At 45.8% G+C, this 25,078-nt stretch overlaps 1 protein-coding gene across 4 annotated transcripts in view; it reads right to left on the bottom strand.

Annotated features, from left to right (window-relative positions):
* The window catches only part of CTCF (CCCTC-binding factor), a 39,665-nt gene extending 17,606 nt beyond the window's left edge, over window positions 1-22,059 (bottom strand). For 2 of the 4 annotated variants that reach the window (XM_074583382.1, XM_074583380.1), the window contains exons 1-2: window positions 21,879-22,006; window positions 13,277-13,389 (exon numbers count right to left, since the gene is read on the bottom strand). The gene's annotated coding sequence lies outside the window, so the exon portion shown is untranslated. Of the gene's footprint in view, window positions 1-13,276; window positions 13,390-21,878 lie in introns of all 4 variants that reach the window. The other 2 variants (XM_074583379.1, XM_074583378.1) reach the window with 1 other exon arrangement.
* Between the last annotated feature and the right edge of the window lie 3,019 nt (window positions 22,060-25,078).

A 25,078-nucleotide genomic window follows, 5' to 3' on the forward strand; every position in this document is an offset into this window, starting at 1 on the left:
CCCAGGTGGCCAAGAAGGCCAACAGCATTCTGGCTTGTATCAGGAATAGCATGGCCAGCAGGAATACGGAATTGATCATGCCTCTGTACTCGGCACTGGTGAGGCCTCCCCTTGAGTACTGTGTTCAGTTCTGGGCCCCTCTGTACAAGAGGGACATTGAAGTGCTGGAGCGTGTCCAGAGGAGAGCTACCAGGCTGGTGAGGGGTCTGGAGACCAAGTCATATGAGGAGAGGCTGAGGGAGCTGGGCATGTTTAGCTTGGAGAAGAGGAGGCTGAGGGGAGACCTCATTGCTCTCTACAACTACCTGAAAGGAGGTTGTAGAGAGGTGGGTGTTGGCCTCTTCTCCCAGGTGAATAATGACAGGACCAGAGGAAATGGTCTGAAGTTGCAGCAGGGGAGGTTTAGATTAGATATTAGGAAGAGTTACTTTACTGAAAGAGTGGTCAGGCACTGGAACAGGCTGCCCAGGGAGGTGGTTGAGTCACCATCCCTAGAGGTATTTAAGAAACATGTAGATTTGGCATTTCAGGGCATGCTCTAGTGACAGAGATCGTAGGGGTTTTTTGTGTGTGTATGGTTGGACTCTGTGATCTCAAAGGTTCTTTCCAACCATGAAGATTCTATGATTCATTAGCTCTAAGGATTACAAGAGATGCAATTGTTATTTTTAGAGAATCCTTGCTTTTACTCTGCTGCCTTTATGTATATGCTCCACTTCTGCTCTGGGAGGACAGCACAGCTCATGTTGTTCTTCAGCCTGCTCAGACTAAGGACATCTATTAACGTGCACTCTTGATATTCGGGCTGTCGCAGGCAGCAGCAGTCTGCAGGGGGCACCAGATACCCAGGAATGCCGACATATGGCTTCGTGTGCTCACCCTGCAGGGATCCGGCCTCTCCTTTCCTTCACCACCCATCAGCTTTTCAAGTCCGAGCAAATCCATATGGACAAACAGCTGAAGTACACAGGATGATGTAAGTACTTAACACTAGCCAGCAGGCGAGCAGAACAGTGCGCTGGTCTTTGGCCTATAGCAACTGCAAATAAATCGGAGCAAACTGTTTTTCAATTATCTCAAGTACTTGCAGAGAGAGAGAGAGAGAGGGAAGAAGCCTTTTCAGGTGACCGAACGTCTCCGAAAAAGAAAAGGAAGGACAGAACTAAACAAAACTATAGAAATGTGGTAAATGGCTACAGGGGGTAATAACGAAAGAATTAAGATGGAGGGGGAAAATGGCAAAAGCCCATCTGCAGAGCTAATGCAATTCCGTTTCGTTGCCTTGCAGAGTGAAGGTAAGCAACCTCGCCACAAGCACAGGCAGCTCTGAGCAAAGGGGGGGCCCTCATAAAGACCGTCACCATAATTGCCGATATCAAAGTCAGTAACAAGCCTGCTAAGTCACCTGAAAGCAAGCCAACAGGCCAAGATTTGCCAGTGTCCTGTAGGATCCTGCAGAAGCAGGTCCTCCAGTGGAGTGGTAGGAAGGCATCATCTCAGACTCACACACCAGAAAATCCTGTGTCCACCAAGGAAGAGGTCACTTGCTCATACACATAGACACTTTGGGATATGGCTCATGTTGTCAGGAAAAGTTTGCCAGCCAAGGAACACAGGCTTACACTGAGACCAAAGGGAGGAGGGCCACGGAGATGCTGGGAGGACTGGAGCCCCTCTGCTGTGAGGACAGGCTGAGAGAGCTGGGGGGGTTCAGCCTGGAGAAGAGAAGGCTCCGGGGAGACCTTCCAGCCCCTGCCAGGCCCTAAAGGGGCTCCAGGAAAGCTGGGGAGGGGCTCTGGATCAGGGAGGGGAGCCATGGGACGAGGGGGAAGGGGTTTAAACTGGACGAGGGGAGATTTAGCTGAGATCTCAGGAAGAAATTTTTCACTCTGAGGGTGGTGAGCCCCTGGCCCAGGTTGCCCAGAGAAGCTGTGGCTGCCCCATCCCTGGAGGGGTTCAAGGCCAGGCTGGATGGGGCTTGGAGCAACCTGGGCTGGTGGGAGGTGTCCCTGCCCAGGGCAGGGGGTGGCACTGGGTGGGCTTTAAGGTCCCTTCCAACCCGAACCATTCTATGATTCTACGAAGACTTTGTTCAAAGGATGCTCACAACGAGGGGTGTACATAAGTAGGACTCTTACAACCATTCAGTAAAGAAACTAAGACACCCCCTATTTCTTCCAGCTTCCTCTCTAAAACAAGAGACCCTTCTCTCTAACCCCGGAGCTACCTGTCGCTTCTGTCAGCCCCTCCTGCAGAAGGCAGACCCGGCGGAGCGCGGCTGTCCTCCAGCGGCGAGCAGCTCGCACTGCAGGGCCCGGCTCCTGCCACCTCCTCCTCCACTCGCCCAGCTTGCCTCCCACCTCCCCGGCCCCAAAATCCACCCGGATCAGCACTTCCTCCTGCCTACCCCACGCTGCGCGCTACCGTCCGCTCCTTTCAGTAAATTAAACTGAAAACGACTGCTCTTGCCAGCGAGGGAAGTGTTACGGTATTTAAAAAAAAAAATACTATAAACTACTCCAGGTTGTATTAACCACATACCATAAAAATTACAGAAATATACCAGAGTCTTGATTGATGTCCTAGCCAGTTCAAAAACCTCATCATGCTGCCAAGATTTCCTTCCCAAGAAAGTGTGGGGTTTCAAATTAAAATGGGAACACAGGATGGCCTTAAGAGAGGGACGGGGACTCGGGAAAACGTAGGGGCTCTCTCCTGTCAAACCATCTCTCTGGAGAGACTCTCCACCTCCACCGTGGCAAGCTTTGCGCTGCCTCTCCATTTCACTTCTTGATCACTCTGTCTTAAAGCATTTGCTAGCCTTTCTCCTTTCTCTATTATTTTTTTTCCAACTTAATCCTCCTGCTTTACAAAGCGGGCTTTAGATTAAAGTTTTGTATTTATTGGAGGAGTCACCAGAAGATACTGTCAATTCACTGGATGCGATCCTGCAGCTTGCTGAGGATTTTCCATTTCCACTAATTTTAACAAAAGCAGATCTTCAAGTTTTTACAGATTTACAGTCCTAAAAATTATCCAGCCAAGTTCTGAGAAAAAGTTTCCGATATTTCAGAGAACACGTGTCTTTTGCTACAACTAAGACCATTATAGCAGAACGCTAGGAATAAAAACTGAACATATTTTCTCTTACCGTTCTCCCAACCTTTTATTTCTGGCTTTTATTTTCAGCTCTCTTCCTACCAGTTACTGTACCTTATACCAATAGCTTAGTTTCACAATGACTGAATCTAAACAGGAAAACGAAGCAGCAGGTTAACAGAAGAGGATTTAGTAAATCAAGACTAAAAAAAAAAAAACCAAAAGAACTTCCAGAAGGAGAGTGACCATGGAAAGACCAAAACACATCCAAAATAATAGCTCAAGCCAGTCTTTACACACATGCTCGCTCAACAGGCTCTGCCGACTCAAACGAGACACACTGCGTCAAAAAACAGCTCAACCCAATTAGCCAGGTAAAAAAGTTGTGACATCCAAACAACAGCCCTAAGCTTTCTCAAATAATTCACAGGCAGCTCGTCTGAAAAACTGAAACTGACAGAAATAAGACGGGGTATGTATTTGATATAGCTGACATCTGTATTCCAAAAGAAATCGAAAGGTTGATTAAGACTAAAGTAATTTAAAGCCAAGAAGCTCTACTGACTGCAGCACAGGAGAAAGTCTCAGCCAAACTGTGACACAACATTTTGCCACTCTCAGTCCCTTCCAAAAGCCTCCCACTTCACCAGCAAAGCATTTGTCATGAAGGTATAAACTCTTCACCTTCAGGAACATGATTTAAGAACACTTCCAGTACAGCACAGCTGACAAAACCCCTCAGGTCAACACAAAATGACTGAGACAGAGCATTCAATTAATGGAATCCTACAAAATTTTAATTGTAGAAGCATCAAAGACAACTTGCTGTAAATGTCAATGCAGATAGTACAAACCCAGAGACAGATGTTAATATATTAAGATGGCCGGTGCCATTGCATTTTTCGCTGGGTTATTTATAATAAAGCTACTGCCAGGAAGAAGCATTTGCCTGCCTCATAGCCAGTGTTAATCAAACAAACCCTGAACTGCATCAAGCTTCATGGACCAAACAACAGCAAAATATTTATTTTTTTGCCAAACAAGGCACTGCATCATTAAAAACTGTGGGACACTCAAAGAAACTGAAAACTAGATTTAGTGCTGCAATATACAGTTCACTCGGGGTGGGGGAGAAGTAGTTAAAAAAAAAATCAATAGAAACAATGAAGACAAATGCTAACTGTCAATAAGTTTTTGACATTCATAAAATAATGAAAATAGCAGCAGCTACATTAGAGCAAGCAAAAAGCCCCAACCCTGCAATACGCTCAGACTTTGGCACATCCCACTCCAAAATCATCATGGCTTTGACACTAACGGATTAGCCACTTATTAAAATTGATACAGAAGTGGAAATAAAGCATTATGTTACAACATGGGAGACTTAACGTTTCTCCTGCATGTTCTGTGAACCTCTGAAAGCTGAAGAGAGGAATAAGCAAAAACCCCACCTAAGAGTCTACAGTTATGCAGTATTTCTGCCACTTAACGCAAGAGAAAGATTTAAAAAAAAAAACAAAACCAACAAACCAAAACATTACACCAAACAGGGTTTCTAGACAAATGGGCATTTTTAAATTTTATTTTTCCCCTGCTTGCAGTCACTATGCATGTCTATAAGTATTTAAGGACATCAGCAGATGCAAAGTAACCACAGGAGTACTTGGCCGTTCTCCTTCCCCATCATGAAACAGCCACATCTTTCTTCTGAAACACCTTCCAACTAAGCACAGTCAAAAATAAGGCAGTTTAACAGGTAGGCACAGCCTTTCCATTGCCTCTTGTAGGCCTTCCCTGATAAAGAGATGAAGGCATTCATCTCATTCAAACACAAGGCATTTACGTACAGCCTTTCCTAGCGCTGCTCTTATTCACTATTAATTGCTCCCAATCTCCTGAGCATAACAGCAGTACCCCTAGATGAGCAACAAATCCAAAATATGAACAAGATGTATGTGCAACCCCTTCTCAAAGATCCCCTCTCGCGACTTAAAATCACGCCAATTCTTGTTCTCCACACAGTGTGGCACTAGAATCAAACAAATCCTGACGCAGTGGGGAAAGCGGTAGGAAGATGCTTGAAGAGCTCTATGTAAAGGCCATGCACCCCCAATAAGAGTTTGTTAGTTTGGTCTCTGCGCTTCACAAACACGGCTGCAAAGCTGCTCAGCTCAAGGTGGTTCTAGAGGTAGTTCAGCCATGGCACTACACTCAACAGAAGGCGCTCAGCTGGATCCAAACGGGCTTTTTCCTCTGTTTTTTCTTTTAAAAATAAACCTAGGAACACAAAACTACTTGACAAAGCCCACAGAACTTTAAGAAGCAGGTAGCATCCCATGAACAACTTGGGGCGGGATATTTTCATGGTGCTATCACACACAAAACATGAAAGACTTACTACCAACAGCAGGAACTAGAAAGCTGGGATAAGTTTCTTTTATTAAGCAATTTTCTCATGCTGGAAACTTAAAGCTTTCATTTGCCTACTGCGTTAAAATTCCATATCCACTGGTTATTACTGCTATGCCCATCTCCAGCTGTTTCCTCATTTCCTCCCTGCCACTTACAAGACTGTCACTGAAAACAAAACAGAAAAAATAATCAAATATACTACCTCACGAACATTTATTACAGCTTTACATTAAAAAGGCAGTCTCATTAATCCACTTAAGCAAGTACTATGAGAAATATTTTAGCATCTTGGAGAGAGCAAGGAAAAGCAAAAAACTTAGAACAGAGGAACAAACTTCATCGCGGGTTAATAAAGTGCTTTTTCTACTTATGAAAAGGGGCCTGTCAATGTGAAGCCCCAAGAAATATTTAAAAAAGCTACAGGAACGACAGCTGCAACTGCAAGCACATAGTTGTAGAAGGATGGTTTCCTTAAATACTGGCCCCGCAAAGGACTTGGATACAGAGAGCCAGTTTTGGCAGCGTTTGAAGTCCTGTTGGTGGTTACCTCACGCAGGTGCCTGTGCTGGAAGGCTGACCTCCCAAAACAGGGCAGGGAGAAGAGAACATTCTTCCAGAGTCATTCAAAGCTTTTAAGTGGATCCCTACACTAAATTACCATCTAGAGGAACCCACCTTTCTCCCCATTAACCAGACAGGAGAGCAGATTCTTAACTTGCATAATGGTTTCATAACCCCTGTAAGAGGAAAACACAGCCCTGCTGCCAAAAGAGCTGCTCTCACCTTTTCCCTTCCTTTGCATTGATGGAATAATTCACTCACTGTCATGAACTCAATCGAGAACTAATTCCAGCTGAAAACTAATCCAGGGAAAACCAATTCATTATGTTAGAACACGTTCAGTTCCCGATCCGATTCCCCACACAAATGCTTGGGCAGACGGAGATACGGGAGCAGGTTAAGAGCGTCAGGGCCACCTCAAGCAGCAGTTCCAGCTTAAAGCTCTACGCAAACCATAGCGCCAAGAACCTCGTACCCCAGAAGCTGGTGGCTACAGTGAACTGGGTCCCTCCGCTCTGTGCCATCCTGCCATCCACCAAGTACACACTACAGTGAAATCGCTCTCTCCCAAGCATCCTGCAACCCTCTGGGTCACAGTCAGTTTGTGGGCGCCTTCCTGTTTAAACACAAAAGCATTTAACCGTGATCAAACCCACACACTACTAGTTCATTCAATTAGTTGTTAATAGTGAACCAAAGTTACCTTTTACTTCCACTTCCATGAAGGTAGCACACTTTGGGACAGATGTTATCAAAAGTCATCTTTATCTTTTACCCTTACGAGCTCCTAAGAGCACAGCCAAGCCATCTCCGCAGCTACAGGACATTCATTACCCACGGCTAGCTTGGCAGAGAATTAAAATCAAAATGCATCCCGTGACATTTCTACAACTACCTCCAGCCTTTTTTTTTTTCTTTTGCTTTTTCTTTTTTTTTCCTCTTTCTGTGACCTACAGAAGTAATCTTCCTAGTTGCCGCTCCTGCCCGGGGATCTTAGCAGAGCTCTTTCAAACATTCATCATGTGTCATGAAATAATTCAAAAAGATGAGAACCTTCCGTCAGCACCGACCCTTACTTTGTAGTCAGCGAGCAGCACACACCTGTGGTTTTCTGCGGTTACTCAGGATAAATTTAACCTGTTACTTGGGTTCAAGAACTAATGGGAAGACACGTGCAAGAGATGAAAGCAGAGCATATACACAGGGTTCCCCAGCAAAACACAAGGAAACTCAATTCCATATCTTTCCTCGGCTGTTTGTGGAACAAGCTCCCTCTTAATTCTTGCACCTGACGCGGCAAAAGGCCCCAGAATCACAGCTCTTCCAGAAGTAACACTGTTAATTCTGCCATAACAAGCTGTAGCCTACAGCTGAGAGGAAAGCAAAATACAGTCACGTCAACTGCCTGAAACTTGCATTGTGAATAATAGTAATAGTTACAGACAACAAATCCCACACGTATTCAAGTCACTCGGGCTATAATCAACTTTGAACTTGACACGGTATGCCTTAAGAAGGCAGTCTGGTGGAAGCATTCCAGCTTTATTTCTGGAAGTACAATTTTTTTCCTCCTTGCTTTTCCTTTAGACGTGGAGAAGTTTTATTGAGAAGGCAGTAGGACAATTTTAGTAAATATTCTTATTCTTAAACCTTGTTCTATTCTTCCTTCATGTCTCCTTTCATTCCTATCTAACATTCTTTTAAATTTTAGTTTTCAGTTTTCCCTATTTCTTCCAATAACTGCTAGTGCAGTCTCACTAGATGACACTAGTTCTTTAGTCACACACAGATTTCTCTACTGAAAGTGGGGAAATGTGAATTAAACATTTCCATATCAACCTTTTTTTTTTTTAAATGTTTGCCTTTTTAAAATATTAAGAAAGACTTTCTATTTTGCTAACCTGACAGTTCATTTCAGTAGGACACACATGCAATTTTATCAGGTGTAAAATACAGAAAGGTTTACAATTTAAAAGTAGCAGTCACAGAGGAATTCACTTTCAGCTGATGCGGGATCATAAAACTAATCAGTCCCTCCCCTTTACAGTTCTTCAGAATATACCAGTGATGAAGGAGCTCACAAAAGACCACTGGAATACTTGAGGGTAATAAATTGAACAACAGAAAACTATTTCGGGTTAAAACAACCTGTAAAACCCATTACTACAAAAAGTGAAGTCTAATAGCATAGGCAGGTACTGGAAAAGGTTAATAGGTTTATCAACGAGTATTTGTAGTCATTTCCCCCCCACCCCCATTAATTTAGGCTTTCATTTAGGCTGTTAGCAAAGTGCTAACAGTAAAAAAAGGTGTTTCTGCAAGATCAGGCTGAGCAGAGCAGGATTCTTTGGCCATCTGATGCAGCATTGCATGATATCAAAACTACCACACCTGAAAAGAGACCAGTGCAACAAGTTTCATGGCATTCTGCAGACTTCATAATAAGCTACGAGTATTTGGATTTTGTTTTCCTCTAAGGCTTCACCTGGATGAACAAGTATCCAAGAAGAAATTTTTGGGGCACAGCTCTTCCTTTTATCTTTGCACAAGGACTCATTAATTAGCAATACTCGGCCTGGACAAGGGAATTCAGGCTTCAAATCAAGACGAGTGGAAGGCACTCATCCCTGGGACAGTAGCACGGGTCCTACTCCCCCAAACAACAGCTGCCCGTGCAGTAACTATTAGTCACCTGAAAAATTACACCCTGCTGCATATGAGGAAAACTAAAGTCCGTGCTACTTAACTTAATGTCAGGCTGTCAAGTTCAGAGGTGTAGTCTACTGTTGTTGCAGCAGGGACAGGAAATTCCAGGAGAGTTTTGGAAACACCTATGGGAGGGAGAAGGGTGGTGGACAAGAGAGACTCACGGAGCCTAAATGAAGTCATTTTTGCTTTTGAATCACAGATCGCAGAAAAGTTAATCTGAATTAATAAAAGTTGGACCAGATGTAAACAGAATCAAACCCAGGTGAACCCCAGACAGTGGTCCTCACGCTAAAGTCTGACGCATTTTAATCTATTTTATACGCACATCTAATTCCTTTGGACTCACGTTCCAAATATTCTCATACACCAAGCCTTAGAAGTGCCATTACAGTCAACCTTCAAAGCAGATGAAGCAAAAAGCAAATTCCCACAAAGGCACTTAACCTTGGAGGAAAAAAAAAATAAAAAAATCCCTTTCCACCAGGAGTAAGGCCTTATTTTCAAACATGCTAACTCTGCCAGAGAAGCCATCCCTGCCTTTAAACTGCCCACTCATTTTCACCCACAGCACCCCGACTATTCCTCATGTTAGCCCAAGCATTTTTAAGATGGCAGCTAACTGGTCAGGAAACTAATCCAGGCCAGAACTCACCCAGCCAAAAAGATACTTATTTCCATCCAGACCAGGTCTCTGGTGTGCCCCAAACACTCAGGCCAGCCAAAAGAGAAGCACGGCAAGAGGGTTCCTTCCAGCAGAGTCTAAGCTTTAAGTGTTCAGGAAACTACTGCCTCAGCATGGAACACATACCACGCTTTAAAACCCCTTAATTTACATTTATGTTCTTGACGCTTCTGCACTTCTGCCTGGACTGATTTGTTCTCTTCATGCTGGCTATTCTTCATGCAGCTCTTGATGTCAGAACACACTCTGGAACAGAACAGATGAGTCGTACTAGTGAAACTACATAAAAGAGAAAGGGAAGAGAAGGGGGGGAGAAAAAAAAGGTACTGTTTGAATTTTAAAGCTTGTTTAACAGAAAATGTGTAGTCCCACACCTCTAAGAAGAATAGCACTGATAACTGCTTGAGGACCCCTTCACTTAGCAAAAAATGCCTTAAACAAAACCAAAAAGACTATTTTAATTCTTTAATACTTTTTACCAGGAAGAATGAACTCATTTTTACAAACTCTTCTCTCTACCTCTTCTAAAACTCTTTAGCATTTACAGTTCTGACAACCTAACACCCTGTATGCCTCATGTCGAATTACGAGTGCAGTCTGACATTTTGGAGCCAGTTATGCCTACTTCACATGTCCTTTTCCTCCTTTGCTGCCGAATACCAAAGCACCGCCCAAAAGGAGTTTTTATTGTTAAAGGGGTGTAAATTAGAGCAAGTATAACCCGTTACATTCTGTCAATGCAGCAAGTAACACTATCAACGAAGTAACAAAATCAGCTCTAACAGACTTCTAACCTTGTTACTGCGAGGAAGAACAGCCTGGGCTCATTGAAGAGTTGTGAGCCTAGCTTCATTACGCTACTCAATTAAGAGCTTAAAATAGTCACATATACAGAACGACAATATTTACAAGACAGCACGTTATTTCTCATCCGTACTCCTTTTCAGTCCTCAAGGGGCATACATGCTAAAAACCCTGGGAACGGCAAGCAGCTCCGCAGGAGTCATTCTCAAGCGAGGCACATATTCCTGCTGCACTCACTGATGCGGGCCAAGCAGTGTTGAATTTCACACTAGTTCTACGCCCTTCGAATTTAAGTACTTCCCCCCCACACCTCCCCCCTAGTTCTTCTGTCATTTCTTTAGTACAGGGCACTCAAGTCTGGGTTCTGCCTGCATTTTTTCCTTGGCAAGTCTATTTTTAATTGTTTATCAGCTTCAAAGAGCACTACCGATACGAAGTTTGCTGGAGCTGTGGATGCTCAGTGATAACGAACTTTTAAAAAAGTGTTTGGAATTGATCTCTTCTCACTTAACACATACTCTGTAAAAAAAAAAAAATCACATATGCTATATACATTGACCGACCAGAGAAGGGGATGCTCAGAGAATAACACGGGCTGTGCTCCACTGCGAAGGGCACATCAAACCGCTGACGCAAGCCGCATCCTTGCCAGGTTCTGTGCTGATGAGAGCTCACGCGCAGCAGTGGCAGGCATATAAAACAGTAGCTGCGTTTTTATTCCTGACTTGTAACCCCAGAGAAGACTGCTATTTCCTAAAACTTAAAAACTTGTAAATTAACACTGAAAAGACTTAAGAGCAAAGGACTTTTCCATTCAGAAGACACTTGATGCAAAGGGAACACCTCCCGCATGGAACTGTATCATCTGGGAAGTTTCGTCACCAGTCAAAAACACACCAGGACTCTTCAACAGAGCACATCTAATTGAATGGAAACATCCTTTTATCTACTGCTATTCTTTTATCCGAACTTTGGGCTTCCTGAAATTTTGAAATGAGAAATTGTTTTCTTCTAATTTTCAAAACCTAACCTTCTGCTTGGCAACTGACTTAACAGCAGAGAGATCTGTTTCAAATCAAGATTATACCCACCCTCTTAGTAGGGGAAGAGAGAAATAAAACAGCAATAATTGTTGCTCTTTTCCACACTACAGACAACACAAATTCAGGCCAGTTTACAGGGATGCCTGCAGAGTACAACTGATGGTGGGTTAATGAAAAGCACAGCCATCACCCTTCTCTTTTCACAAGGTATTGACTCCACAAGGAAACAGCTTCATGGAGGTTTAAAGCAAGCAACTCGGACACTGCTCGAGGAACATCAGCCTATTCAGGTACAACACAAGGAGCAAAGTTTCCCAGCGCTGCATATTTCAAAATCGCAAGGCGTACTTGTTCCAATCCCCTCCATGGTAATGTCCCAGAGGGAAGAAAAGCCACTCCTATCTTCCTTTACTGGAAAGATAGCCTACTTCTGTTACGGTAACAAGCATATTTTCAGCTATTGAAAATACAACCCTAAACAACCTCATCTAACTTCAGAGCTGACCCTACATTAAGCCACGGGTGGAACCAGGCTACCATAAGAACCATAGAATCACGGGATGGTTTGGGTTGGAAGGGACCTTAAAGCCCACCCAGTGCCACCCCCTGCCCTGGGCAGGGACACCTCCCACCACACCACGTTGCTCCAAGACCCGTCCAGCCTGGCCTTGAACACCTCCAGGGATGGGGCAGCCACAGCTTCTCTGGGCAACCTGGGCCAGGGGCTTCACCACCCTCACAGCAAACAATTTCTGCCTCAGATCTCAGCTAAATCTCCCCTCTTCCAGTTTGAAACTGTTACCCCTCGTCCTGTCACTACGTGCCCTTGTAAAAAGTCCCTCCCCAGCTTTCTTGTAGGCCCCCTTCAGATACTGGAAAGCTGCTACAAGGTCTCCCCAGAGACAAGAAGTCCCTTCCAACCCGAACTATTTTACCATTCTCTGGCACTATATAAAATGAAGGATCTACTTAAACTTCAAATACAAAACAACGAAGTGTCATTCTTGGCAATCTACTAGCAACGTGCACTTTTGGAGAAATGGACGTACAAAGCTACCTAGAATTTATTTTAAGAGAACAGCATTAGAAAAGCACAGGCTTAGTGTTTCATTGTTTAGGAGAGAAAAACCCACATGTGATATGAAGTCAAAGCGGGGCTACACAAAGACCAACATCAGACAAGACTCCTATATGAAATTCAGACAAAAAAGGTGGACACAGTACTGACAAGCAACCTCCCTACTGTTTTTTCTTAATTTGCAGGAGAAAACTCAGGACAACAATGAGTAAATCCAAACTAATAAAAAAGAAAAATCTGTCTTTGAAGAAAGGAGGACTACCACATGCTCTTTTCTTCAGAATCTTAACAAGAGGCTGTATCTCAGGTGCCAGAAGGTGGCTGAAAAGGCTCCCTGGCTGCCAGCACAGGACAACCCATTTGAAAAGGCAGCTCTGGGACAAGAACAAACGGTAAAACATCGTATCGACCAGCAACTGCACTGGGTCAAGTACTTCTAACCAGGGAGAGACAGACTGATAACACAGCAGGACAAACATTCAGTGCTGTCTCCCTGCTTTGAATCTTGTGGAGCTGGAGAAAACATCCCTAAGGATTTGTTTGCACAAGCCACTCAAAGCAGATGTCTCCAAAACCATTACAGATGTCATGTCAGACAAGTCTGACATCTGAATATTTGATATTCTGCTCCATCACACTGTCACGGAAGCTGCCAAATTCTTCTTCATGTAGGTCAAAATGCTGGTAGAACAGGGAAAGGACACAGCTGCTTCAACAGGACAAAACTATTTCCATACTCACTACAGGAGCCAAGTATAAACTACTCTGAGCTCATATAATGCTCCAGTAGCTCAGAGCAGTAGGAGTCAACAGCAGCCACTCCTGAACAGGAAGGAGAGGAGTGCATTAATATGGAAGGCAGGCAAAGATCAAGTAATCAATAAGTACCTTTTGAGTATTCAGTATTGCCACAGGAAGCGATAAATCTCTCTTCAAAGATCAGAAATGGCAGTCAGTTATATACTCAGCAGGAATGCTGGATAACACTAACTTCTTCCATCCTCCAAAAAGAAAAGAAAAAAGGTTTTAATAATCTGATAAGATTTGACTGAAAGTACTACCCTTCAAGAATTTGATTTTTTTTTTCCCAATCTGTAATCTGAAAACTCCTGAAGTGAGGGAGAATTAAAGGGTTCTCTCGCAGTACATACTGGGAGAACAAAACTAAAGTTTATATTGCACCTCCACTGCAAACAGTTTAGCACATAGCAGAAGGCTCCTGTTTTAAAACGTAGTATTGTTACATTTATGTCAAGTACCGGGGGGGGCATTTTTAATTTAGTAGCATTTCCTGCTTTCATTTTAAACCTCTGGATGTTAGAGGTGGTTTCAAGGAAAGAGCTTTGCAAATTGAATACAAGGAGACAGAAAAAAAACACACAAGAAGGTGAAGTAATTGGCCAAAAATCACTACTGGTTCCACAGCGGTGAAAAGCTCTTCCAGGAGCCAGTCCAGAGCAACGAGGTCTCTTTCATCATTGAACAATGGGAGAATTCAATTCCCTTGACAGTGATTTTAAACATACGGCAAAGTTTACTGCTCTATTCCAAAAGAGTAAAAAATGTTTACAAATATCCAAATGTTGCCATTAGTACTTGTGTTCTCAATTACCTTTTCAGAAAGCCTCTACTTACCCCAAAATATTTTAAGGTATGGTTCCACAAAGGCTTAAATCAAACTGAGGGCCGCAGTTTTTCCACATCCACTTATATCTAGTTGCCCCCCACCTTTTATTTGGGACACGGCCACACACAGGAAGCAAATTCAGCTGAGCAACTCGCTGCCTGGTGACGCAATTGCCAGCACACAAGTGGAAGGAGATGAGGTCACAACAGTCCCGATGCAAGCCAACTTGATTTTCCAGGGAAACCATAGCTTTTACTTTCCTAAATGCTTTGCTCCTATTCCCAACGTAACAAGAGCTGTACATTCACTTGTATAGCTTTTATACAAGTTGGGGATAAAAAAGAAATTCCTTTCTCCAATGGTAACTAAAAAAAAAAAATGCCCTGCAAGGACAGATCAGTGTCCACCTAGTCCAGCAGTCCGTCTCCAAAAGCTCAGGCAGGAAAGGCGGCATAGGGAGAGCAGTATCAGTCATGTCTGTGGTTTACCACCCTCATCCCAGCACCCAGCCATCAGATTAGGGATCTTAGTACTCTGGACCTGCTGATCCCTTTCCGAACCTCCAGTGTCTCCACAGTCTCTTACCAAAACAGGTTTTCTATCCGTAGTGGTGTGTTTTCCACGTTTCTTCCTCCTACATGCTACAGGCTCACCACAAAACTCACTGCATCTACCTAAAAACCTGGCCTTGTGCGAGTGCTCGGAGCCACGCCACAGAATAGCAATCCCGCTGGCCACAGATGGAATTTCTGCAGAGAACACAAGCGGCAGCAGCAGAGCGACCCTATTCGCCTTCTGACAAACAGCCAGGAGAAACCAGACTTGCCAAACTCAAGCATCAGGTGCTTCTGTTGAAATTACCATCCAGAGGAGCACGTGGGTTATATGCAAGTCAGCTCTGCAGCTGAGAGGGTTCTCGAGCTTACAGTTCCCCCTTCCCACCTTTTTAACACATGTAATACTCAAAAAGCGCTTTTAGCTTTCAGCAATCTCCACCTAGACATGCTTAGTCCACCATCAGGCTACTCACTGTAACATTCTGGAGAGCTCAGAAAGTGTCAAGCACTTTGTGTCAAGCCTCCACAAACGATGCGTTATCATAGCTCAAAATTATTAAGTGCTGTTTACTCCTCCTTCCATGGCTTTACTCTCCCTAGTTTCCTTCCCGATTAATTCAGTATTTTACTCAGCATCCACTTTAAAACGAGGATCACTGCATACAAAATAATTTCACACATCACATAAATGCACTATATAAAATATGACTGAATAAATCATTTTAGCTAACAAATTAAAAAAATAGTGTTGCAAAGCTATATTTTCTGAAATGGACGCGATAAAAATCACCTTGCTTCCCCCTGACTGAGCATTTCCCATGCTAGGAACCGGGAAGGAAGGACCCCTTTAGTGACAGAGGTTCAGGGCTGGCTGGAGAACAGCTCTGCCAACAAGGTCCTGGAGCTACTTGGTAGAGAAGAAGCTGAAGAGGAGCCAGCAGTGTGCCCTGGCAGCAGAGCAGAAACGTTTGTCGTACCAGCAGCTTACTAAAGCTACAGCCACAGATAAGGATTTTTTACAGTGACAAAATTTGGACTAAAATATATGGGACACTACTTTGACGCACCTCCAACATATATCTCATACCTGCTTAGTTTCTCCTCTTCAGAAAAGTTTACTGGCTTGACCATGTTGTAGATTTCTAAGGAAAAGTCCTAAACCTATCTCTATTCAAAAAGAGACAGTGAGAGACGACAGCTGGTGAAAGAAGGAGCTGCTCCCCACCTTTTTTCTTTGGCATGATCACCAAGTCTGACCTCCTGTGACTTACAGATCTCTAAACGTATATGAAACAAAGGAAGTTCAGTACTTTGCAGCTGGCTGAAATAATTTCCAGAATTTTTTTTCCACAATCTTGATTCAAAGACATTAAGAAATGAAGAAATACACGATTGCTTTTTGTATCATAATCCAATGATTAATCACCTTCACTGTGAAAAACTTAGGCTTTTAATTTGAACTTATCTGGCTAGAAATTCTTGTTGTGTTTGTCAGCGAGATTGGAAAAAGCTCACTAACATCCACTGTTATCTTGCTAGGGAGATATCTGAGGACTCCAAGTCACCTCTCAGTTTTGCCAAGAAGCTGCACAGTAAACTCTTAACACTTCACTGCATGGCATTACTTCTTAGCTCTGTCAGATTGGAGACAAACCCCCCTCAGAGACAGTAATTTTTTTGTTTGTTTTTTTAAGTGCTCATGCCAGAACCATACATAGTGGTTTGGTAATGACTTCATCCCTCACAGGCAACATCATACCTCTGCTCATTCCATTAATGCGCTTGAGAATTACCTTAGCTTCTTTGTCACAGCATCACCTTGGAAACCCACGTTTAAGCTGTTTATCCACTATAACTCCAAAACGCAGTTCAGCCACTGCTTTCTAGGATACCACGTGCCTTGATTTAAATTCAGCTGGATTGCCTTGCTCCCAGGTGTACAGCTTTCCGTCGGCAGCCTCAGCACACACATATGCATGGATCTACCTCACCTGACAATCATGATGGCTGCCTTAGTGCTATTTGCCTTTCCAAGAACCACAACTTTATCGTGCAAAAGTTTTAAATCAACAGACATCTTGCACCAACAAAATCAGTAATGAAAACAAACTGTGACAAGCAATTACCAGTTTTTGCTGAACATGCATGGAAACTATTCAGTCTTCTACACCCCATGACTATTCCTGAGCGGAACGGCATCAAGTATTAAATTTTATACTCTGTAAGGTCCTCAACATCAAGAGAGATACCTTTAATAAACTCAAATAATAAATTCAACAAGCTTTAGTTTCCTTAATACCTTATTTACTAGGGTTAATTACATTCTTTTCTCTCCTTGTTCACTAAATTCTGTACTAAGAATAAACGGATGAGCTGGTAATAATGTAAACTATACATGTATTAACACCACGCAGTGCTGGTCAAATACCTGCGGTAGCCAGGTGTCTCTGCACAGTGCTACATTACTTGCTGCCATGTTGATCCACTCCACCACCTTTTAATATGGATACAACAGCATTTCTCTGACCTCCTGGAATTTCCCTAGTGTTCCAAAGTTCACCAACTATACAATATTCCTTCCATTACTACAGCTAGGGATATTCCAGTGCTAAAAGTGGAAAAAAAAAAATACACTGGCCAAGGCAAACCTCTCTCTCACCTCCCAAAGTACTTTGGTGGCGATTTTTTGGAGGTGTTTTGTGTTTTGTCTTGTGTTGGTTGTTTTTTTTTTTCTTTTGGTTAAAAAAAACACCAACAAAAAACACCCAATAGAGAAATTTCAGAAGCTTTCAGAACAGCTACCTAATTCTAAATACCTGAAAGATTATAACCTGATAAAGATAAATGACCTGAAATAAGGATTACTTTGACATCTCAATTAAGACAAGTAATATTCTTTATATAGCTGGACCAAGCTACTTTCTCCTCTACTTTACAGATAGCTACTTTACCTGCTGATGTTTGAGATATACAAGCTTCTAATCATGATGCATATTAATAAAGACAAGGGTGCATTTTACACTCCAACCAATCTGTGATTTGGCTTCTGTTTAGTTAGAAATTGACAAGTTCAATGATGTCAACTGAAATTTTTAGATTCTGGGAAAAAAGAGAGAGGTAAAATAAGATTCTCAGTATAAGCTGAACTTAGTTCACAGTCTCCTTACTCAGCCTTTACCTTTGAGTGAAGCTTTTCAATGAAACCCATGAAGCTTTAGAAACGTCACGGGTTTGTTTCTATTGCAGACACTGAGAGTTGACTGACAAAACAATATGTATTTGGGCATACTACCTGAACTATGGGGCGTAAAGAAAATACCCTGTTGCATAGCCAGCTTCACTGCTACTAGTACAGTAGCCCTCCCCTGTCCTACCTAGTCACCACATCCTAACTGACCACTGCACTTTTTGCGCTTTTAAACTCTTTTAAACACACCTGGCCTCACCTCTGAATATCCACTCCCATACAGCACACTGAAATCCTCAGGTAGGTGACGGTAAAGAGTGGGAGGGCTGGTACTGAAGGGTCTCTAAAACCAAACCTTCACATGGGAAATGCAACTGTAAACATCTATAACTCACAACTTAATCTGTAGGAATCATTAAAAGTATAATTTTTCAGGAATCCATTCTATCACAGATATTCCCTAAGTAACGCACGTTAACCGCGCCGTTCTTGACAGCTGTCTCTGTACTACTTCTGCATTTTCACCTGTTAAGAACCATATTGGAAAGACATTAAGACTTGATAGTTTCCAAGTTTTTATAACACTAAATGAGGGAAACTTCACTTTAGCTTTAATTAGACACCGAAATTGAGTTGTTCAGTTACCTGAGTGTTAATATGACCTGAAACATAAGAGTCCCTACCCACCTCATGTTTATTCTACTCTTCTTTTCAAGGTTATTTTTGTTAATCAGAAAATACTGAGATCACTCAGGTGAGCAGCTATTTAGTTTTCTTATTAAGTATCTATCTAGAGTAAGCATATCATTTAATGAAGAACGATGGACCATCAGAGAGAAGTGGGGGGAGCTGCAGAACAGGGTGCTTCAAATTCAAATATCCTGCAGTACAAAAAAAGCACCACCTTTAGTTACAGAAAGGACAGGACAAAGATTCTTTCTAAGTTTCAGAAAAAAATCTGAAAAAAACAAATGCCATGTTCCGAACCATTTTTATGAGCAGTAAATACAAGCTTTGAACAAAAAAAGGAAGTTTCCTGGATCTCTGTGCGTCCCTAAGACCACGTAGCGTTGCAGAGCAGCAGAGCTTGATGCTGTATTGAAACATCAAGGTTTAGTACAACAAAGACTGAACTGGGCATCTGAACTAGAGCCAAACGGATGAGCAGAGGTTTAAAGTTAAGTAAACAAAATCAGTACAGTTCAGTAAGTTAACACAAACAAAACAACCACCAAATCAAAGCTTTGGTTTCCTTCAGCTCCACTGTGGAAGCTGAAGACCAGCAGTTCAGCCAGCGTGCGCCTTCTTCACATGTGCAGGTAGCCACGGCAGCTGTTCTTTATTACACATATTTCTCGAGCACGTATAAGCAATATTTGTGACCCTAATGCTCTACTACTCCCTCAAGCATTCCCTCACTGGTAAAGATGAGGTAAGAGAAGTAAGACTTGCCAGGATGGGTGAATTAAGGAGTTTTTATGCAAATATAATCAATATATGTAATATATCTGAAATAGCTAACATACAAAAAAGCATTCAGACAGATGGGAAGTGCTATCCAGAGGTCAGAGCTCAACACTGCTTGCTGTTCACAAGTGATGAAGAATCTGCCAAAGTACGAGCGATAAGGGCAAGGAACAGGCTGGCTCTTCTCAGAGAGCAGATAAGCCTAATAACGCCCAATATCCAACTTCCAAAAATCTTCATTAGAAAAGGAGGGAGTTCTTGGACATGAAGTACTAAGGGGAAGTGAAGAAATTAAGTTCCGGAGTAGGCTCTATACAGAAATTCCTAAGTAAGTAATCACATATAATTAAATTTTTTTCAGGTAAATGCTGAATAAACACAAGAATAACGCAGGTCTGCTTCTGGCATTTTCAAGGCAATGGCACTGCATCAGGCAGGTATCAACCTGCAACCGCAAGAGCTGGTAATGATACACACAAATTAACTACGGTTCATATTCAAGATACAGCCTGCTAATACGAAAAGCACTTCTTGAAATAGCTCGCTCCCTGTTGTGCTGCAGGCAGGAGTTCCCAGCAAACTTAACACTGTAGCGACAGCTCCCCCAGCTCTCTCCGAACTGGACGAGACTCGCTACATTATTTCAGCCGTAAGGCCGCTTGAGGCTAAAGGAACTTAATTTGTGCACCTTTTGCTCCGACTTTACTCCTCAGAAATATCCACAAAGTCTCAAGAGTGTTAATGGAGCCTTTCTGTGCATCCTAATAACCTTCCTCATCTATACTATAAGTATAGAGGACATTAAAATCGAGCTAACCCTACACATCCAGAAGAAAAGCAAAACAGAAGTAAGAAAATCTATCAACCTAAAGAAAAAAGAAAGCATTACTTTGCTGGTATGCTCAAATTTCTCCTTCCTTCAGTCCTAATGATGTCTCCCGTACTAACGTAAAATGCTAGGCATGGTTAAGTAAGAACTACAGCTTGAATACAATACGGAGCTATTTCTTATACCCAACAGACTCCTGCAAATTCAACAGGCTCTGCACAAGCAGAATAAACCGGAGAAGTCGAGAAAATATTTACACGCTTCCTCCACTGAAACAAAAAAATACACACACTGGAAGTGGTAAACAGTGTTTCAGATGCTTCTAATAACACCTCTGGAGTTTATTACCAGGATTCAATAACTGGCAGGAGGTGAGGAACGGCCATGCATTTATTTAGGGGGGGAAGATTGGGTAAAAAAAAAAAATAGGAAGTCACAAACAGGAAAGCGAGCTCATTCTCACCAGCAGGCAAGTCCTGAGGATTACACTGAAGAGAAAAGGATGCGTACAGCGTGACAAACCCCCTGTGCCGAAGTCGTTTCACAAAGCTAAGGCGAGGCCAAACCAGACAGGTTTTAGCGAAGAAATTTAAAGTTGACGTAGAAAACAAAACGCGAAGCGTGTGGGCGCAGAGCGCGTGCGATTTCCTCCCGCCCCCCCCCCCAAAAAAAAAAAATGGGGTTTTGTGCTTCGAACCCATGCAAGGGAGGGAATAAAACGGTGGTTTGGGATGGGCTCTGGGGCGAAGGGCTTTGGATGCGTGATGAGCTCCGGAGGGACGACGGGCTCGGACCCCCGAGGCTGCCGAGGAGGGAGGGAGGGGAGGGCAGGGCGACCCGGGCCAAGTGGAAGTGCCACAACTTGTCGCCGGGTGGGTGGCCAGCCCTGGCTACCGACCACGCCGCGGGGGCGAGGAGGTGGGGGTGTGGGGAGGGGGGGAAGCACCGTCTCTCCGGGAGCGGCGGCGGGAGGGGGTGGTAGGGAGATGGAGATGGGGGGGGGAGGTTGGCTACCGGGCATCGCGGCGAGAGCGGGCGCCCCCCAGCCGTGCCCGCCTCCCGGTGCTGCATGGCGCTGCTCAGCCTGCCTTGCAGAGGGAGCTCGAGTCCCGCTCTGCGCCTCGCAGGCGCCTCTCACTCCGCAGCACACGCCAGCGCAGCGAGGCGGCGGCCGGCAGGAGCGGGGCTCGGGGTGGAGGGGGCGGGGGGGGGGGGAGGGGGGGTGGAAGGACGGACACGGGGACCGGGACACACGCAGTCACCGCCACCACGGTCACGGAAAGCGGCCGGACACGCAGGGACGCAGCGGGCGGAGGGCGGCGGGCCGAGCCCCGCAGAGGTTCGCACGAAGGCGGCGGGGGAAGGCGGAGGTGGGGGCGGGGAGGGGGGGGGAAGCGGCGGCGGGTGGGGAGCGGAGCGGGCCCGGCTCGGCGGGGCGGGGAAGGCGGGGGAGGGGAGGAGGAAGGGACGGGAAGGGAAAGGGAAGGGGGGGGGGGGGTTTGCCGGCGGCTGGCGTGGCGGGGAGGGGGCGGTAATCAGCCCCGGTGGGGCGGCGGAGGAGACAAAGGAAAAGAAAATGGAGTCCGGGCCGGGCGGCCGGGGCCGAGCCGGGCCTCCCTTCCCCGCCGGAGCCCAGCGCCGCGCTGTGGGGAATGGCGGCGGTGGCAGGCAGAGCGCCGGCCGCGCTGGGGGAACGATAGAGGGAGACAAAGCCCCCCTGCTTCCCCGGCGGCGGCCGCTGCGGGGCCCCAGCCGAACCGGAGCCCCATCGTGACACCTAGAGGCCGGAGAAAGCGACTGCAAACCCCCCGTCCACCGCTTACCTGCGCCCGCGCCCCGCCGAGCCTCCCTCCGGCCGCCGGGCTCCCGCCGCCGCCCCGCGCCGCCCACGGGCCCCGCGGAGCCGCCGCGCCCCGCACGCCCCACCGCGGCCGCCGCCAGCGCCCGGCACCCGCCCGCGGTTTAATCGCTCCACAGTCGCTTCGGACACAAAATGGCGGCGGGCGGGGCGGAGTGCGCATGCGCCAGCGCGGCTGCCGCGGCCGCCGGCCGGAGCGGGGGGGGTGGGAGGAGGGAGGGAGGGAAGCGGCCGCGCGGGGCAGGATGGGAGCGGCGAGGAGAGGAGGGGGTGGGGGGGGGAGCGTGAATCGCGCGCCAACTTCAAACGCGTGCGTGCGTGCGTGCGTCACGCGGCGCTGAGGGCGGGGCGGGGGTGGGAGGCTCCGCCGCGCACCAGCCGCCCCTCAGAGGAGACTCGGAGGGGTGTGGGGCCCCGCGGTGCCGCTCTGCCTCCCCAACGCCTGGAGCCCGCGCCCCGCCGGCTCTGAGGGCTCCGCTGCCCTGTTACCGGCACCCCGAGCCCCAGGTGCCCTCTAATACCCCCGCCCCCGGCTCTGCGCGCCTCTCCTAAGCTTCGTGTAACCTAAAACTACCCCCTTCACCTCAGTGAAACTTTCACCAGGGCGGGAGGATCTAGGGGAGGGACATCCTGAGGAGAACAAGCTAAAATCTACACTGAAATGTGTGTCTGCCTGTGTGCTGAGGTGGGGTTCACCGGTTGAGAGACCACAGCTTTTCTTAAGGTGCAAGAGGAGTCAGTACTGTCGTGATTTAATCAGTAGGAAAGTTGTTAAGGCAGTTTTATGAACACCAACAAGTTACTGGGATTAGGTGGTATTGGCCTGGTGGTTTTCAAGGACCGTGGGCACGCCAAGCTCGTAATCGAGTGGGACAAACTACTCGAGTCGGCTCCGGCACTGCAGGAATGGTGGATGCGCTGCCAGGTCATTCTGTAGGGAGCTGCTAGGGAAGTTAACGAGGTTGGGGCCTGCCCATAAGGAATTAGGTACCACAGCTTTCTCCCCCACCCCTGAAAGGTGGAAACAGCCCTGTCAGCTGTAGTGAGATGCCCGAATTTGTATTCGCAAGCACAGGGGGCTCTCCCGGCTTTCATTTTCCGCAGTTTCCTGTGTTGCTGAGTCTTCTGGGTTTAACATACTTTCTCATCTGCAGCGGCGTTCTTGCAGGCCCGTAGCTGAGCGACAGGCAAGCTGAGAGGAGGGGAGAACTGTAGGAGCTCGTGCTGCATCCTCCTGTGCGTGTTCTTACCATAAAAACATGTGAAATGGAGCTAAAGTAATGGGTTAAAATATTAATAGTTCGAAAATAAGATGCATTGGAAGGAAGCTGCGTTTTTTGCTCTTTTTACTCGCCTGTCAATCTCTGGAGGGGAATTCAGAGAGAAGACTAAATGTAAAGAAACCTCAACACAAACCCACACTGGTGGGACTAAAGAGTTATAATGCTGTTGAAACTGATAGTAAAAATCTTGCCCCAAATTTTCGCCTCTTGAGTTGTCACAGCGGGGCAGAGTAAAAGCTGTTCAACAGCCGAGGCTTTACCCCAGCCTGCTTAGCAAGTGGCAAAACCATCAGACAAACGTGGGGTACGTTAACGTGCGTAAACTGTGCGCTTAAATCCTCGTCTGAATAATGCTGATGTCTCCTTGAGCTGTGTGGTGGTGGGGGGAGAAGGGTCGGGCAGGCTGCTGCTCTGCGAGGGGGGAGTTTGGCGGAGGGGTGGTGGGCAGTGAGAAGATCAGCTCCTGACCCTGCAGGTTCCTCCTGCCTAAGCTCTCCCCGTCCTCACGAAGAAGCAGAACGCCGGTGGCAGTGTCGTGGGCAGCGTTGTGAGCACCGATACTCCTTTCGGGGCTGTTGACAACCGAGACCGAGTTCCCTCCTGAGGATTATGACACCGAGCTGAGTCCATTAATTCGTTGCAGCGGGGGAACTGTAGCTTACTGAGCAGCCAGAGGGGAGGAGCTGTGTTGAGTCACAAGGATGTAGCTCTGTTTCTTCAGGCTTGGCTGAAGGAGAAAAAATTTAGTTACAAAGCAATGGCAAAAAGTGACCACTAATTAAAAGGTGACGGGGTGTAGCCCACAAACCACGACCTCTGGGGTCTTCATTGCATGAGAAACATGAATCGTAGGAACAGAATATCCGGAGCTGGAAGGAACCCATGAGGATCTTTGAGTCCATCTCCTCTTAGACTATCAAAAGCTTTGCTAAAATCCCCCAAAACCCACATCCTTTGCCTTCCTTTTGTCCACTAGACTGGTAGCCTTGTCGTAAAAGGAAATTAAGTCAGTAAGGCATGAAGAATCTGCTAAGAACATTTCTGGGGAATCGAGATTCTGTAGTGTGAATTTTTTTGAAGTCATTTACACTTACTCTAAGCTGTCAAACCATCAATTCTTGTGTTGTAATTTTGGGGAGAACAGCTTGTGTTTCGTGTGTAGCCATGAATCCTGCTTTAGGCTCAAAACTTAGTTCAGGGCACGAATCAAAGCGCTGGCTCTATGCAAAATCGCTTCTTACGCTCCTTTGAATACTCACCCGGGGCTGGGAGTAAATGAGTGCTAATGATCCCTCTGCCTTTTGTTTGTAGCCGTGCAATGACAAAGGGTTGCTTGTCATCTTTTGTAATAGAAATGTCTCTGCTCAGGAAAGAGAAGTTGTCCTGGCAAACACCTATTCCTGGACTTCTCCTGCCAGAAGTGTCCCAGACCATCTGTCAGCGTGTGCTATAGATCTTGGGTTTCTCACTTGGAGGCGCTTTTGAGCCGATTTCCAGAGGATTCAAGCCCGCAGCTTCAGTCCTAATTGTGGGTGCTCCTGAAAATCAGCCTCCAAGCCTGTCCAAATTAAGACACCCAGGGGCAGATGCTCCTTCTAGAGAACTTGCCTGAGCGGGGCCTTTCCCAGAAGAGCAGCAGAAGAGCTCATGATGCTGAGGAGCTCCTGACCGCCTTGCCCAGACCCTGGGTGAGCTCACCCTCCTCGTTCCCTGCTCTTATGAGCTCCGTGGTTCCGTCACCTTTCCGCTGTACAATCCCTGAGCAAGGAGTCGCCACCCCTCTCCTCGCTCAACTCTCAGGAAGGTGGTAGGCGAGTTTGAGAGCCAGGACTAAATTCAGTTTTGGAGACTGCCTGGAGCACACTTTGGGCTCTGCGTGAAA

The sequence above is a fragment of the Larus michahellis genome, chromosome 4 (assembly GCF_964199755.1).
Source record: "Larus michahellis chromosome 4, bLarMic1.1, whole genome shotgun sequence".
Taxonomy (NCBI): Eukaryota; Metazoa; Chordata; class Aves; order Charadriiformes; family Laridae; genus Larus; species Larus michahellis.